The sequence below is a fragment of the Pelecanus crispus genome, chromosome 1 (assembly GCF_030463565.1).
Source record: "Pelecanus crispus isolate bPelCri1 chromosome 1, bPelCri1.pri, whole genome shotgun sequence".
NCBI classification, from domain to species: domain Eukaryota; kingdom Metazoa; phylum Chordata; class Aves; order Pelecaniformes; family Pelecanidae; genus Pelecanus; species Pelecanus crispus.
In genome coordinates, this window is record NC_134643.1 from 112,444,835 (window position 1) to 112,463,368 (window position 18,534).

At 37.0% G+C, this 18,534-nt stretch overlaps 1 protein-coding gene across 1 annotated transcript in view; it reads left to right on the forward strand.

The window, feature by feature from the left end:
* The window catches only part of ROBO1 (roundabout guidance receptor 1), a 544,983-nt gene that overhangs the window by 246,983 nt on the left and 279,466 nt on the right, over window positions 1-18,534 (forward strand). The gene's annotated exons all lie outside the window — the stretch shown is intronic.

Genomic DNA, 18,534 nt, shown 5'->3' on the forward strand with positions numbered 1-18,534 from the left:
AATTCATTTTTGTCATCATGAGAGCTTTTAACATAAAAGTAACGATTTTTACTAATTCATTCTGGGCTTTATGACAGCATTAACAGGAAAATGGGGATTTTACCTCTTTAAATATACCAAGAAGGGCTTTCATCAAGGCCAGCGATGATCTTGACTATGGCTTGATTCTGCATGTTTGTATGAGTATTCCTTTTGCAATTAATCATTGAGGATATTTACTTAAACTAGGATGAAAGATATTTTTGGGATCTGTTGTTTTACCTCAGCACAGTGGTTAAGTTTGTGTTTTGTTTTAGAGTTATATTTATGGTGATACACGAGAGAGACTATAGTCTGTATTGGCCCATCAAATTCTGACTTAGAATCATAGAATCGTTTAGGTTGGAAAAGACCTTTAAGATCATCAGGTCCAACCATTAATCTAGCACTGCCAAGCCCACCACTAAATCATGTCCCTAAGCACCACATCTACATGTATTTTAAATACCTCCAGGGATGGGGACTCAACCACTTCCCTGGGCAGCCTGTTTCAATGCTTGACAACCCTTTCCATGAAGAAATTTTTCCTAATATCTAATCTAAACCTCCCCTGGTGCAACTTGAGGCCATTTCCTCTCGTCCTATCACTTGTTACTTGGGAGAAGAGCCCAACACCCACCTCACTACAACCTCGTTTCAGGTAGTTGTAGAGAGCAATAAGGTCTCCCCTCAGCCTCCTCTTCTCCAGGCTAAACAACCCCAGTTCCCTCAGCCGCTCCTCATAAGGCCTGTGCTCCAGACCCTTCACCAGCTTCATTGCCGCTCTTTGGGTGCGCTTCAGCACCTCAATATCTTTCTTGTAGTGATGGGCCCAAAACTGGACACAGTATTCCAGGTGTGGCCTCACCAGTGCTGAGTACAGGAGGACAATCACCTCCCTAGTCCTGCTGGCCACACCATTCCTGATCCAAGCCAGGATGCTGTTGGCCTTCTTGGCCACCTGGGCACACTGCTGGCTCATGTTCATCTGGCTGTTGACCAACACCCCCAGGTCCTTTTCGGCCAGGCAGCTTTCCAGCCACTCTTCCCCAAGCCTGTAGCATCGCATGGGGTTGTTGTGACCGAAGTGCAGGACCCGGCACTTGGCCTTGTTGAAATGCCTACAATTGGCCTCAGCCCATTGATCCAGCTTGGAGAGCCTTCCTACCCTCAAGCAGATCAGCCCTCTCACGCAACTTGGTGTCGTCTGCAAACTTACTGAGGGTGCACTTCTCATGGATGAAAATAATCTAGTTAAAGAGTGTAATTAAGTGAGGCTGAAGAACTGTGATTCTGTAATTCAGTATTTGGTTTTTTTGTTAAAGGTGGAATTTCAAAGAATTACAAGCTGATGTTTTAGCAAGATATAGGAAAGAGAGATCTCTTGTATTTGGTAAATGAAGAATAGAAAACTATACTTCATATCTCAGTTTCCTTTAGCCAGTCTTACTTAAAGATGGGCACTAGTAGGCTGTAAGAAGGTTGGGATAATGTACTCGAGATACACTATTTACTTAAGTATGCATGCAGCATACTCAGTGTACAGCTTCCTGTTTAATCATTTGCTTTATTGCTTCTAGTCATCATTGCATATTACTTTCTCAGAGCTCAATCAGTGAAACCTGTATGAATGTTGGTAAATGCTTGCTGGGGTAATCCATTTGATTTGGCGTGTATGTAGGTACACTCTAATAAGGGAAAGAGTTCTATGGTCACGTGATCTAACGTAAAAAACAAACGCTCTTTTCTCAGCAGTATATTAAGTTTTCCAGTTTTCAAATCAACTTCAAGGATTTTAGGCCCTGGAATCCTGTTGAAATGCACTGGGACTTAGTACTTCATAGAACCTTTTTATTGCCTAAATTTGTAAATTGCTGATTTCAGAATAGGTCTGTGAGCACCTTTATTTTTATTTCTTTAGAAAATAGTACTTTTAATGTGATTACAAAGGCCCAGACAATGATGACAATTACTTTAATTGGTAAGAACAGACATGTTGAGGATCTGTTGCATTTTTAATATTAAGTGCACTTCAAGACTTTTGGAGAAAGCTGTGTACTACATGAAACTTTCTGCAGTGTGTATAAAGTGTGTAGAATGACAGCTTGAATGTATATTATTTAGTGTATTCAGCTTATGTCATTAGAAGAACAGACTTAAATGAATGCTGGGTGGCTTCTTTTCTAGTTTCAGAGTGGTCTAATCTCGCATGTGAAAAGTCTTTTTGTTTTATTTTTTTATGTGTGTTTGTTTTTAAATTATTCTTTTTGTACCTGATCGAAACTTGGTCTTCTCTCTGGTATGTTTTTCAAAGTAACTTAGGAACTCTTGTTTGATTCAACGTTTTATCCTATGCTAGCAATTTATCTCCAAGTAAGACGTTCTTCCATTTACAGGTTTTTAGTAGCTAAGCATTTGTACAAAAGTTGGTCTCTGTTCATGTAAATAACACAAGGTCAAAGCTTCAATAGCTGGGCTTTAACTCAATCCCCCGTGCCTTTCTTCATCAGTTAACAGATGACTTTCTGGAGAATTACAAGTACAAACATTGAACTTTCTTGTCTCATTGATAATGCTGCATGGTCAATTAAGAACTAATACAGCAACTACATGAAAAATGGTCCTCTTTAAACAAGAGAAAGGCAGAGGTTTTATTTTCATTCTTAAAGCTATGTATCCTGACTTAAATGTAAGAAGTTTTCAGCTTTGGCTCAGACTCTTCTGTCTTTTTAAACAGAAATCTGTCTTGAGTAGAATTCTATAACATTGTTGCTAATTCATCAACTTTTCTTTTTTTAATCAAAACCCATCTTATTCTTGTTTTTAGAAGTGGTATGGTGCAGGAAAGAAAGCTACTTAACAAAGCAGTTGTGAAATTGTAATGTTGACTTGTAAGAACAGTTGTCGGATTGCACAGATTACAATGTTCTTGTTTGATTGAAATTTTATTTTTTTTGTTACTGATAATTAAATATTGATAGTAAAAGGGAAAAAAAAAAACCACCCGACATGTTTACTGTTAAGGAGTTAAGCTTTGTGTATCTGTGTTCTCAGCTCAAATGTTTCTGCTAAGACTTGTGATTTCTGGATATGCTGAAAAGTGCTTCTCGATCCTTTTAGTGTCATTGCAGTGACTAAATGGCACTGAAATCAGCATGGAACTGCCATTTGAGATAAGGAAAAAACCAAGTTTTGATAATTTTGGTTAGATTCAGCACCTAACATACTGTTTTCAGGTTTCTGGTTTAGTTCTCCATTGTTTATATTAGTATTTAAATAGTGCTATGCAGATGTTAGTAGATCGGGCTGCTAGCAGTTTCCATGAATGGGCAGATAAATATCTGCCTCTCTTCTAGAATTGAAATAAGCACCCAGGTTAAAGTTAGGATCGAAAAGGGACTTAGGTACTTGAAGTGGCACCATGTCCGAAACTGCCATTCTGAAACCTCCATGACCTGTTTCCTAATCACAGGGAAGTCTAAATGCTGCCAGACAAATTCTCCCCTCCCCACCCCATCTTTCTGTGCCCTTCTTCATGCCTACTACTCTTCCTATGGTCTTTAGGGCATTCAGCCCACTTATATGGAATCTCAGATAAACCTAGCAGATTGGGTTTCATAAACAAGTCACAATGACTTTTTTCTAAAATTGGTGTTTTAACTGCTATATGTAAAATTGATCAATTCCCTGTGGAGCGGAGACTCGCTCCCAGGACTTCTCTATGTGCTGGGTCTTCTCTAATTGCTGATGCACATGGGCCCCCTCATCACTTTTCTCAGATTCTCTCCCCCTGCTCCCCCCCTCCCAAAAATATTCTTGTGTGTTTTGAAAGAAAGGGCATAAACACCCTGAAGACACCTGCCTTGAGCTCAGGTCTGTGCACTGCTCATTCCAGGTGGAAGGAAGTGACTAATTTACCATTACTAAAGTGGCAAGGCATGAAGAAACAAGAGGTTTGGCTTTGGCTTGGTGAGGCAGTTTCACACCAAGTAGGCTAATTCTATGTCATTTACTGCTTAGAATGTTGAAAAAAAATATTATTTTATATCGAGTCATTTTGTCTTTCCTCTGCACTCTGTAGGGGTTATATTTACCTAATAGAAAAATCTTGATTTTATTTTTTTTTACTGCAAAGGCCAAGCACTTGGTGTTTACATATAGTGATTTCACTTAGGAGTATATCCAGAGAGGACCTTGAGTGGGTTCTCACCACATCAATCTTAAGCTGAAACAAGAAGATATGGTTGAGCAGCACACAGTCTTTGCTGAGAGCTTTGGGCTCTCCATGAAGCCCTTTTCATTTTTTCTTGATGATAGAACATGGGGTTTGGGCTGAAATATTTTAGACACCTTTTGCTTCCCTTCTTCTAAGTCTTATATGTGAGTTTCTTGTTCATTTATTTTTTTATTAGATTATGATTTTCAAAGTTGATGAACTAGCTCCTTTGTTCTTTTGATGGTAGTGTTTCTCAATGATGATGTGCTGTGTTGAAAAATTTAAGCAGTTGATGCAAATAAAGACTTCCCAGTCTTTCTCTTCCTAACAGTCTATCTTGCCTGCTTACCACTGTCCCTATGAAGAATCAAATAGTGTGAATCTGTTCTATGTAGCTTGACTATTTATAATTCACTTCTGTATATAAAGTCCTGTAGCTATTCCAGTGTGGTGTTCCTAATGCAGATATGCCAGTTTATGAATACTTGGATCAATCACAAAATTATAGAACAAATTAAGAGTAGAATTCCTAAGTAATATGTAGGGACTGAAAATTTGCAGCACAATCTCTCAAGAAAAGACCCATTCATTTTTAATAGACCTTTTTTTAGCACTACTTAGTGTTTTGATTAAAAGCAAAAGCTGAGGGACAATTTCCTGTTTCTCTGAAGTAAGAATTTAAAATAAGGACAGATTAATTGTCATTAAAAAAATTCCTTTAAACTGATACATGTGCCATAGTGCCTGCTAATTAGTCATATAATGGTATATTAGAGAATAAAAAGATTGAGATTAGGGCTCTACCTGTAGAGAAGGGACAACTGGTACCGGTTAATCAATTTAAACCCCTAACCATGCATTTAATTCTCAGCCTTTGCAGAGGGTACCGGTGAGCAGCTGTGAGCCTCAAGGCCTAGTGGTTCTTTCTAATTAGTCCCACTGAAGGCTTTCAGCCTATTCAGGAAGCCTTAATTTAGGTTGAGGGGTTTTGTTTCAAATAGCTGTTTACATAAAGTGGAGAAGTCTGTATATTGGTTGCCTTTTAGCATTTAGAAATGATGCCATAATTATATTCATGATACAAAAAGGCAGTTTAGCCTTGAAAACCCTATTGCAAAAAAGCCTGCTTAAAACCTTGGATAGTACTTTGCAAGGCTGAAAATGAACAAAACCTCTAGTTCCTTGTGTCCGCCTCTGAAGTCATGGTTGATAGCCTACCTGCGCTGTAACAGAGATGGATGTAGCTACTTGAACAGCCAAAGTTTCTAGTGAGATTAATGTTATGTGTTGGCAGTAAAGGTCCTGGTCTACTTCTATTTCTCTCGAGGGATGGAGCAAGTTCTGCATGGAGTAGCTGTGGGAGGAGGGAGGGAGGGGGTGGAGGTGGTAATTAAAACTAGTCCACTTTGTAATAAATTAGAGAAGAACATGCAAACTTAGTGAACAGGTAGCTTCTATGCATAATAGGAAGTATTACCATAATCCTGAGTAGTAGAAGATGTGATACTTGTACTTGAGATTAAATTTGTTTCTTTCTGTGAATATAAGTAGCTTTTTTTCCTCAGCATTTCAACATCCTTGTAAAATGCAGCTTAATTTGTTGGAAGGAAAACTCTAATGATATAATCATACCTTAGAGTCTTACAGACTAGAGAAAAATAGCTTTCCTTTGCTGAAGGAGCACACATAGTTGAATTCTTTGAATCTAGCTGCCCATTTTTTACAGGTTGTTGCTGTTGTTTTTCCACTTGCCTCTCTGTACAGGGCTATCTTAACTCGTGAAACAAGCCTTGTGCAGAGAAGTAATCTCTTATTAGACCTACTGATAAAGTTGCAAAAAAGATGGATAATATTTCTGGGCACACAGACTCCTCAAAGGCTCATTAATTCCTGGCATAACCTATTTTTCTTTGCTGTTTGAACCCCCTCCTCAGTCACGTAGTGATTGCTGCTAGAAATAATAATGATGATTCCTTTCCCTTGTTTTCTCCTTAATAATTTTGAGGCTTCGTCATCATTTGCATTTATACATGTAAACCATACAAACCTCTGCCTGCTTGCCTGTGGTGGTGTTGTATTATGCATTTTAATCTTCTCAAATCATACAGCTTTGTTCCTCTAAATTTCATTTAGTCTTGTTTTTATGTTTCTTGTGCAGCTCTGCAGAACTCTTCTGAGATCTGTTTCTCTTCCCTTGCTTGCTGCTTATATTAGTCTCTGCTACTTTTGACTCAGCCTCATGGTTATGTAGCACTGTCTTTTTCTTACCTCTCCCCTCTCATTCCTTTTTCCATTTTTGACCTCTGAATATTGATCTCTGTTTCTCTGTCAGCACTTGCACTCTAATCCCTTCACCAGAACACGTTATAATAGTAATGCAAAAGCTAGTTGTTAAATGAGCTATTAAAAAATAATGCGAAATTAATTAATTTAAAATATCCAAAATAAAAAACACTCCCAACTTTTATCTTTTGATCAAATAATTATATTTTTCTAACTTTTTCTCATACTGTTAATGAAGTTCTTCACTCCTTAAATCTCATCCTCAACAACCATAAGCTACTGCCCTTCTTGAACCTTTTTTTCATTCCATGATAAGCTTCAGTAGGCAGAGTCAACAGCATTTTTGTTTATCTGTAAAATTCTCACATTTAGCATGCTATGTAAGGTATCAACATTGTCTTCGTTAATGTTCTGGATATGTCAGAATTTGCTTTTAAGGTTGAAAATTGACTGAGGAGGGCTGCATTCCTCTAGGGATTTGTTACTAATCCTTTAAAAGGCCATTTCAAATATTTTGTTTTCTGAAAGTATAAATTACTCCAGACAATTATCCTTCATATTGTGGTTCAGTACTTTTTCTTGAAGAAGTTAATAACTCGCCTAAAACTGGTGCTATTTAAATGTCTTCCCTGAGTATGCCTATCATATAGGACATCTCAAAAGCTTTGTTTTAAGTGTTTAAATACATTTCAGGCTGCTGAACACTTAGGCTATTAGCGACAGGTTTTCTGAAGAATTCACTATGAATATTCCGGAAAACAGTCTGTTAACATTTCTTTCTACCATTTCTTTTATCTTTTTCTTTCTCTCCTGTTAATTTTATATAGAGAGATGTTAAATATAATTTTCATGCTTGAAGACTGAAGTTAGTGTCTACAGAGAGTACTTTGAAACTTAAGATTCATTTTGAAACTATTTCCTGAGTTTTTTTCTTTATTCATAGATTGTGTTGTCGTATAAAATGAGACAAAACCACTAAAAGCCACATTGCTAACTGTATTTTTTATATATATATATATATAGGTAGCTGTGTATATACTATAGAATCTTCTTTTATCAAGAAGGCGTGCTGTTATGTTGAGAAAATTGAGAGGTTAGTTCAGCAATCTTCCAGAGATTGTAAAGTAAAAATCAAAGTCCTTTGTACTTTTCTCAGTTCCATTTATACTCATAGGTTTCATTTGGCAGAGTGTCAAACTGCTAGCTGGGGGAGTGCCTCTCATAGCAGGTACCATGGTCTGCCTTTTGCTTCACTCTTCCTACAGGTAGCATTCAGTTTGTTGGCTGAATCATCCCCCTGTGTTCAACTATGAGATCATGGAGAAATTTCAGTGAGCTGCTTGTTTGTGCTTTTCCACTGTGTAAAAGGGTGATGTTTTCTACCACAATCACTTTAACGTAGCTTTTACTTACAGTGAACTAATTTTTCTTCTCTACGGGTCTTACTTTAGTATTTGGATAACTGAGAAATTTTGCAGTGTGTGTTCGTAGAGGAGGAGCATATGGAGCTCAGTGATTCCCTGTGTGGCTTCATTTCTTGGCATCTACCAGAGAGCTTTCCTTGTAACGTGATTCAGAGCTCAAAGTGTGAGAACTCTGGATGTGAGGTGTAGGTGAGCAAGATGACTTAAGGTTTATGTAAGAGTAAGTGCAGAAGCCTGATTAATGGAACTTCTTCGGGCCCTGTTCTTAGGAAACTTTGTGGTAGCCACTGAATGCTACCATAGTCTTCACTGTGGTTGTATTCAAGTTGTTGTACCGTTTTCACTACAACCAGAACTAAATTCCAGCTGAGAAGGTATAGGAGTGACAGAGATGTTGGGTAAAATTTTTGGTGAGTTTTCACTGTATTTTCAGCAGTCATGCTCTGGGATGGGCAATCAGGTCACAGATGATAATGGCAGCATTAATTCTTCATCCCTTAGTCACTGAGTGATAGTCTTCTGGGCCTCTACTGTTGTACCTTTAAGGAAGTCCTGGGATGTGGCTTTCTACATGTAATGCCATTCATCTGCAGTTGGATTCAATGTTAGCGTTGTAAAGTTATGCAAAGAAGTAAGTAGAAACAATTGTAAAAGAAATGGGCATGTGGAAGATCTCTGATTTTCAGTTTGAATTTGGAACCAAAGAAACCTTTGAAGAAACAAAAACCAAACCCAGTGGATGTTTTGGCTTGTTGAGGGACAAGAAATTCAAACATGGTCAAAGGGAAAACATTACACAGTTGCTCAGTAGAAGATGATTTTGATGGGATTGATAGGTGGAAGTTTATTTTAGGTGAAAGTTAGTTTGATGTTTTGACATATCTTTATATTGGTGAAAAATAGCAATAGAAGGCTATCTTCAGTCATTATGCAGTGAATGTCATGTTGATTGCTATACCAAGTAACTTATGGCTTTTTAGTACCCAAATGAGCTGAAATATATTTTGAGGATTATGTGATTAATCTGCATTTATATGGGAAGGTAGAACATTTCACAAGTCCTCTGAAAATACTGTATTGGTTCTTGCTTATTGCTGCAAACAGAATCATCTCTCAGTCACTGAGATGTCAGTGTCTAGCAATACAGTCTGATTTGACTAGCAGTGTTCTTACAAGTTCAACAGATGTTTAATTTCTCAACTGGTCAGATTATAGTTCCTTTTTCTCCTCCACTCAGGTAGAGATATTTATTGCTTTCCCCTGAGAGCATGTTATCTTTTTATGCTTTTCATACTAATTTACTTAGCTTTATATTTGAGTAAAAGCATGTTTTGGAAAGAGGGTAGGGATAGATGGCTGTTAAGTAAGTGGTTACTTGATTTTAATTTTTTTTTAAACTATTAATTATAAAATACTTTAATTGATACTGATCTGTTCATTTTATGTAACTGTAAACAACTCATTGAAAATAGTTTTTCATTTGAATTTAAATTTCCATTCTTCCTTATGCAACTAAAATACAACGGTATTGTGTTACTGCAGTAACAATTTGTAATTGAAAATGCCTGCCCTTTTTGTAATTGTCCAAACTTGTCATTTTACAAAAAGTCAAAAGTGATTTAAATGGAGTGAAAGAAATCTGTTTTAATCCAAATTTTTAACAAATTAAATCATAAAAATAGAAATAAGGAAACTGAACTACTTGATAGTGATTTTTTTTTTATTCCATTGTTAAACTTTTCTAAATTATTAGCACTGTGAGTAATTAAATTCAAATTTATGCCTGAGCTGACATAACCCTCCTATTAATACCTAACATTTGGATTCATGGGGGCAGTTTTGATATTTCATTCACCCTTGCATCTGAAACAAATCTATAATAATCTTAAAAAGTAGGATTCTGGATAGGTATTTTGAATCCTCATATTTGTCTTTGAATTCATTTTGGAAACAGGAATAAATGGCAATATTAATTGTATGAGATGTACCAAAACTGGCACAGGCACAAGCCTAGGAATGCTATTGACTGTGGCCTTATAATAGTGGGCTTCTGTTGTTGCAGTTGAGGAGTGCTGTCTGACACAGCTGAGAAGAGAAAACCCTTGGCCCTATTGAGAATTGCTGTTTCTCTGGCTTCCTGATAGTCCTGCAGAAATGAGGATCCTTTTTCCCTTCTGTCAGCATCCTGCAAACATTTGAACGTGCAGTTGATTAATATCAGGTTCAATCTCACACTGAATCTGGAATTGGAAATGAATTAGAAGTTGGTATTCCTAAGCACAGTAGGAGGTGGCTTTGAAAAGTCTGGGAGAATGTGGGGGCAACCCATCTGAAATAATATGAAGAGAATGTGTTACATTTGTTTTCATGACTAAATGATTTTAAAAAAGAACAACCCAAAAACTAGTACATTCACAAATAGGTGAAATCTTTGAAACTGATTACAGACCAACCTCAAGGTAAAGTACAATTTTTCTGCATCACTATATCTGACACCTGAATTATCCACACAGAATATATATAAAAATAAAATACAATAGATAACATAGAAAGCATGTCAGCATATTCATATAATAATATCTTATATAATGTATCTATATAATTTTGAGGCATTTTCATTAAATTGGCAGTTCATTTGGTTCCTTCAGCGCAGCCAAGAGTCCTCCTTTGGTTTTGGTGCGCTATCACTGTTTTTCTCCAAGCTCTGTTTTCCTGTTCCACATGGCAAACCAGTGGTTCACAGCCAACGAGATACTCTTCCTGTCTGGAATAAAACATGATTGAGGACAAGGATGGACGATGGAGAGGAGAGAGGGCCTGACAGTCTCTTTGTTTCCTAATTCTTCACTGTTCAACAGAAAAGTAATCCCTGGAAATAGCAGTTCTTTAGTGTCTCATCCCACGCTTTACCACTTTACTATAGTTGGTTTTTCTTCTCAGGTGTGCCAGTGAAGCTGCTGACAACAGATAGAATCATAGAATCGTTTAGGTTGGAAAAGACCTTTAAGATCATCCAGTCCAACCATTAACCTACACTACTAAGCCAATCAAGGGTAGACCAGACTAAACCATGTCCCGAAGTGCCACATCTACCTGTTTTTTGAACACTTCCAGGGATGGTGACTCCACCACATCTCTGGGCAGCCTGGTCCAATGCTTCACTATCATTTCTGTGAAGAAACTTTTCCTAATTTCCAACCTAAACCTCCCCTGGCGTAGCTTAAGCCCATTTCCTCTCGTCCTATCGCTAACTACTTGGGAGAAGAGCCCAACACCCACCTCACTACAACCTCCTTTCAGGCAGTTGTAGAGAGCGATAAGGTCTCCCCTCAGCCTCCTCTTCTCCAGGCTAAACAACCCCAGTTCCCTCAGCCGCTCCTCATAAGACCTGTGCTCCAGACCCTTCACCAGCTTCGTTGCCCTTCTCTGGACACGCTCCAGCACCTCAATGTCTTTCTTGTAGTGAGGGGCCCAAAACTGGACACAGTATTCCAGGTGCAATCAGATCAGAGCTGTCAGGCCTTCCTTTGTAGGGAACACGATCTGTCAGGGAAGAAAAGGGCAGCAGTGATTGCTCTGAGCTGTCCTAGATCTTCCCACCGCATCCCAACTTGTCTGTTTAACCAGTGATCATTTCCAATATCTTTTCAACTCGGTTATCCACAGAATTATCCAATTATCATGAAGTCCTATCACTTTAATATTCAGGCACGTTTCCCTACTGGTCTTCCAGTCACTCTTTATTTCTGTTCTATCTAATACTTACAGCCTCTCGACAATCCTTTGCCACCTCTTTTCCCTCAGCCATCCTTTTTACAGTCTTGACTGCCATTCCAGGGTCTGTGCAGCTCTCACAACATCACAGTCTTCTCTGTGTTCCCCCTGTACCTGCCTGACCCCCATTGTTGCACTCACCCTGCAACTTAGTATGATCATTTCCGAGCAGTTTGTCATTGCCAGGTTGTCACATCCAAATCTCCAAAGACGAGCTTGCCTTCAGATGCAGCTCAGCTGTTCTCAGTCTCGTCGTGCTCTTCTTCTCAGTATCGTCCCAGTGTAGGAAATATCTCCCAGCATTACTCCAGCCATTTCAAAGACAAAATGAGTAACAAAGTAGGCTTTATTACCATTGTGTTTGTTTTTGAATATGGCATGGTTGCTCACTGGGTCATAGATGATTTTGCATTATTAATGAAAATACTCCTGCAATTTCATTAGTGTTTTCTTTAAGGGAAAATACTGTTCCCAACTTACCAGTTTTACGTGGGATACTTTAATTTTTATTGAGTGAAGTTAGGTTTCCAAAGTCAGTGCTCTAGATACTGCTATCTCAGACTACTCCAGTATCTGCTAAAGTCAAATGCGATAAATATCTTGCCAGAAAGCAGAATTGAGGGAAAGAAAAAATAAAAACACTTTCTTACACTGGGAACATCACCTACTGCCTGAGGTTTTATGTAAATGTGAGCATCTTACATAGCTCAATATAAATATTATTATTTTAAATTTATATTCTAGCTAATTTAATGAATAACCAGGTCAGGACTTATTTATGCCAACTGCTGGACAAACCAGTAGCATGTGTTCATAAAGATTGACTGTAAAGCTATGTCTCTTGAAAGTAAACGGTTTGTTCAAGAGCAATTTTAAAGAGTTGTATTTAATTTTGGATTAAGAAACTAAAGCATGACTCTTACTGTTGCCGCTTTCAGCTTCTTTGTTAGAAGTGATTATTTCACAGAGCTAGTCTCTCTTAGCATCTCCTGGGAAATAGGTCTTTAGGTATTAAAACAAAGACTCAGCGTTAGTATTTGTGCAATACAGTACCTGCCAATATTGGGGTTTTTTTTCATTCCCATCAGGCAGAGTATTTAAATAACTATAAGATGCTGTACATCTTTCCAGAAGTCTTTTTGCCTAAAAATTTATGGCTTTTTCTGACCTAATCATATATGTCCAAATTGCTGCAGAATAAGGAACAGAAAAAAAAAACATTTAAAGCAACTTAATATGTAAATGGCTTTTATTTTTCTCCCTTGTTTATTAAGCTTAGTGCTATAATACTTCATCTAACTCCTGTTCAGTTGACCAGTACATGAGTGTTGTGTAAATTGAATATCTGAACGTCTATGTCTTCCAATGTTTGGGTTAAATCTTCTCTCAGTGTAAGAGCCAGGCACAAGGTCAGTCTGGATTTGAGGCATTTTTAGTACAGCTCCCATTTAATCTCTTGTTTCAGAGAGACAGACGTGGCTTGAAACTCTAGGCTTGCTGTGGTTATTCTAGTTTTTTTCCAGTCATAAGTGTACAGTAAATTATTGGTTTCTGACATCTGATAGTGTGGTAGCCATGACAGAAATGTAATTGTAATTCATAGTGTCTTAGCAACATAAAATACTTCAAGGTTATCTTTCTAAGTGTGAAAAATGTTTTGTGGGTGCTTACAACTTAAGTTTAAAAGAAACAAAATTTCTTTTTCTATTTTATAATCAGACTTTGTATTTAAAGTGCAACTTGCTTTACCCAAAAATATCCCTTAGTAACAGAAATAATGAGAAAGAACATTTATTAATAATTTCATCTCTCACCAGCAACAGAAACACCAATAGCAATTACAGGAGCGAAACAAAAGCATTCCTTGACATAATGGTGTAAACCGAAAAAGGAGCAACTTTTTCAGGGAACTTCACAGTGGTTTCATGGTAGGAGTGATCAGTTAGGGTTCAGTGCTTTTCTTTTTAGTTACATCTTGCTCACCTGTTTTCCATTGTTTGCTTAGGACAAGAAATGGAGATGTTACTCTTAATTGGGAACACGTAGGGGAATTGCAGGTTCTATGATCCAAAGTGAGAGCCTTGCTTGTCACGTTTTATGGTATCTAAGTTATTGGAAAGAACTGGTCCTATTCCCAGATCAGTATTTGGAACCATTAAACACACCTTAAAATGCATTTCAATAAAACTGTAGTCCTGGGTGGGCATTAATCAACTGATGTAACTGCTGTTATGTTCCAACTATTCATTTTTCTCCTCGGTGTACAAATAGCATCTCACTTGCAGGTCTGTAACACCTCTGTCGCCTGACACTTTTGTTCATAAAGGTGGTATCATTTTAAAGTAGTTATGGAAATGTTCACAGTTATGACTGCAAAGTAATGGCAGAATTTAGGTAAAAAGTGTAACTTTTTTTTTCTCTAGACTATATGTTCAATACTCAGTTGTTAGAGATGAACAGCTGTTGTAAATGAAATTCTCTGTGCAAAGAACTGCTTTCTCAGTCCAAAGTGATACAATGACCAATGCTGTTCTCAAATCAGTGTTTCAGAAATATTGGTTAAATGCAGTTTTGGCTCTTGTGCTTTATGCCAAAGGAGAATTCAAAAGTGAAATTTCTGTTCTTACACAGTTGACTGTTTTGGGAAAATCCAAATGCATAGACACAGGATTACTGCCTTCATTACTTACTTCATGTCTTTTGGTTATGGAGGGAAGACTGCAATACCTATAAAGGAAATTTCAGTGTAGTTGCTTTTTAATATGCACTATTCTTGCAGGCTACAAAGCTCAAGAAATCAGGTGTTTTATTTAGGTTGAACAAGGGTTGTATACAAAAAGTAAGAGTATTAAAAATTGGAGAAGTTGAGAGAAAGAAAGACAGTAGGACAAGATCTCTGCGGATCCTCCTTGTCCTATTGTTTTTCCTTGAAAATTACTTCTTGTCTGTGAGAACAAGTAAACCCAATACGTTAGGTTAGCTCCATGTCTTTGGGCAGAAAAGCCACTTTCAGAAAAATACTTCGATTTTTCCTTTAGTTATTTTTCCCCTGTAACATGATGTGACACTGCTTTGCCATGTGTGCCTGAAATAGTATTCAAAGTCTCTTAACTGTGTATGGTTTGGGTCTTCTATGCTCAAAACGTACGAACTCAAACTAGAATTTAAGATGAGGAAAAGGTGAGTGAATCTGATGAGGGGAAAACCAGATGAGATTAGTTTGTTGATTTCTAACAGCAACAAGAACACAAAATCTAAGAGGATGGTAAAAAAGGAAAAGGTTGCAATCTGCATGTCAAAGGGGTAAAATCCTGAGAAGTGTGTGGAGAGGTCTGAATTAAAGGGCAGCTCAAGCACAGTAAGAATGGGGTATTTACTACTCAGGGATATGTTTATCCTGAGGATTAGAGAAAGATTTCTAACCACTGGAACAAGAGAGTTATGGAACATCTTCCCAGTCAACACAAACAAAACCACACAAAAAATTCTGAACTTTCTGAAAAGTTTCTGAAAGAGGTTAAGTTATACATAGTGGAAATACTGGGGAATTGTGAATGCTCTTATATTCTGATGAAGTCTATTTGTTTGCAAGAATCACCTAACACTGATTTTAAATGTGTGATTTTTTTTTTTTTTTTGTTAGCTTTTACTAATAACTTTGATAGCAATTAAGCCAGTCACTCAGGCCTTATGTTACAATGTAAAGCGTTTCAATGAAAGAAAAGAGCTGAGATCTTGTGCTCTGAAAATCAGTGTTAAATGCTGTACTTGTGAAATGGAAAAGAAATGGGGCCAGGAGTATACTGGCTTTTTGGCACTTGGCTAAAGACACAGTCTGTCATGCAGCATTTTTATAAGACATAGGATAAATTGTTATTTAGATATATAGATCTTGGGAAATCAGGTTTTCCATATCCCTCTGAGCTGAAGTTTAGATCAACTGTAGATACGGTCTTATTTTTAACTGTCTTAGGTTGTGTGGTTCAAATTTGAGGCATTTTCTGTTCTAGTAGCACGTAACTCTTGTTTTCCCCCTAAAGAACAGCACAGTGTTTGTAGCCCTGATATCAGCAGCTTTCCCATTTAAACACATTCCCTGCTATTTTTCAATACATTATATTTGTATATACTACCAACAGGAGGTTTTAAGGTGAGAATAAAGGCAAATCTTGCCTATATCAGTTTAGCATTCATCTAATGCTAACTTTCTTTGAACCTTCACATCTGTTTATTTCAGTATTTGAATTCTTGTAAAAATAGTTGTGGCACAGTCCAAGAAACTGGAAACATGATTTCATATAATTGTTCTTTTAAGTAGCAGCATGAAGTAATTAGTATGGCATACTTTAATTGGTGGCATCCTGTTGACTTTTTATGAAAGAGTTGAATTATAATAAAAGCAGAGAACACAAGTTGGTTAGTTCCCATAACCCAGTGCTGTCATCTTTGGGGGAAAGAAAAAGCAGCTCTGTTGTATATTTAATGGCAGATCCAGTGTGTAATAGGTGTTCTGCCTCTTTTTTTTTTTTTAAACCAAATATCCCCTTGGGAAGGATTTTTGACAGGAAAATTACAGGATTGGTGCCCACTGTAAGATTTATGTTGATAATTGAAGCTGCTTCTTCTCAGTAAAACGTAAATGCAGCTTAAATAACTAGGCTAAAAGGAAAGAAAGATTTAAAAAAAAATGTGTAGATATGTAGAAAGATTATAACTTGGTTGTCAAGGCCATTATACCCCTCAGGCAGTTGTCACTAAATCTGTGGTTAATGCTCACTATATGCCAGTCAACTACTTGTGCAACTTTTGTCCCTTTCTGCTTCAAGAAATTTAATGAAATTTTTCTAGAGAAATGTTACTTTATAAAATGCTAGGATTAAAAAAAAAAAAAAAAAAGGACATTTTGTCATTTTAACTCCTCTAAGTTGCCCAGCAAAGAAACTTAAAAAGTATATGAGCATTCCTAGACTTTCCTGAGGACTTTTTCCCCCTAAGAGTTTTGACTCTAGGTTTTCAAGAAAGTTTAGAGGTCAGTCTTTAAACTTTCACTCTGCACAGTACTTGAACTTAGTGTACAGTGACTTGAATGTCGGTATGGAAAGTGTGCATACAATACATCTGAAAATGGTATTTCATTTATTTGTGGTCTCGGCCAGGCTGACAGAAACAATGGGAGGCTTATACTATATTGTGCGCTTGTTGACTAGCATAATCTGTGAAAATACAAATGTGATACATACTAGCATATGTGCAAACCTTGTTTTTTAAAACAATTCTTAACTGTCTTTTAACATTTCACCTTGCACTTGGATTTTTATATTTCCGGAGTGACTTACAACAATTGATTTTAGTTCTCTAATCTTTTGTTTCTGTGCCTTTCCTTGTGAGGTGTGTAATAAGTGAGTAAAAGTATAAACCAAATAAGGTTTTTATCCCTGTCTAGGCATTTTTACCTTGGAAAGACAGATCCAAAATTGGTCACCCCAGTTGTGAGGGCAGCATTATTGCACGAGGGGATTTTCACAAAAGCTGTGTAAAAGCTCAGGATGGGTAGGCACAAATGCAGTTTGCAATGACTGAGATGTGCTCTCAGGGCAAACAGAAGTATATTAGAGGCTTTTTTTAACTGCTGCAAAAGCCCAGCGCGGGTTGGCACAATTTTCTGCTCTTTTACTTTTAGCTCTCCTCTCACTGGATTTGGCCTGTGCCCTATCTCTAGGAGGTGCAGCTCAAAAGCTTGCTTTATAGCGATGTGCAGGGCTGGGCTGCACAGTGGTGTGTAACTAGCAAAGGGATTTGGGAGTTTCCTGGCTTCTCTTCTGTCTGCCCATACTTTTAGTTTTCATGTTTCAGGCAGTTGTTGTAGGTAAAAGTAAATGTAAAATATAATTGCTTGTTCACTTGGGGTACTACAAAATCTTGCAATATTGTGAATATCTGAACAGAAATCGCCAAATTAGATAAATGATAAAATTTTTCTTGTATTTGGGACTATATTCCTAAATTATAATGCTACTTATATTATTTTTCCTCAAAGGACTAAAGAGTAGGTTTATTGCTGTTTGAGTTAGTTAATGATGAGTAATGTTCATATAAAACTATCTCCTTTTACTGCGCAAAGAATGCAAACATATTTCAGTGTAGTCAAGCCATACTACCACAGATTTGGGAATATGTGGTTAGTGCTAGCTGATTAGCGTAACGTTTAATTTGAATTATTATCTGGAGTTGAAGGAAGTGTGAAATTTTACATGAAAGTTCTACATTTTAGAATATTTTTATTTTTTATATATAAAATTATATATATATATATATAAAAAATACTCATACACATACATATAGTATATATTGAAAACAGTGCTGTCTAGGACTCTCCTCTCCTTGTCTCTTTCCCTTTTTCCGTACCCATTTATGGTCTATTAACCTGCAGTGAGTAGATCTTATATTTCTTTCTGGTGCTTCACAGTTGTTCAAAACCCGTGTTATTAATTTTAATAAAGAATCTTGGCATCTAAAATTTTAATAATCAGGGATTAGCGACCCAAGAGACTAATTTTATCCATGGCAAAGTTGTATATCACGAAAGAGAAAAATAAGGAAAACAGTAATTTGAAATTAAGTCAACAATTTAAAACCCCAAAAGTTTTGGCAGCTTCTTATTCCTGAGTTGGAATTCATGGGCACCCAGTTGGTTGCCATATTATTCTGTGGTACATATCTTTCCAGACTGTTACAGGTTTTTTCATGCCCATTATGAGCTTGCAGTCTGAATTGGTTTGAAATTGAATGCTTTTCTAGAAGAGTATCATGTTTGCTTGT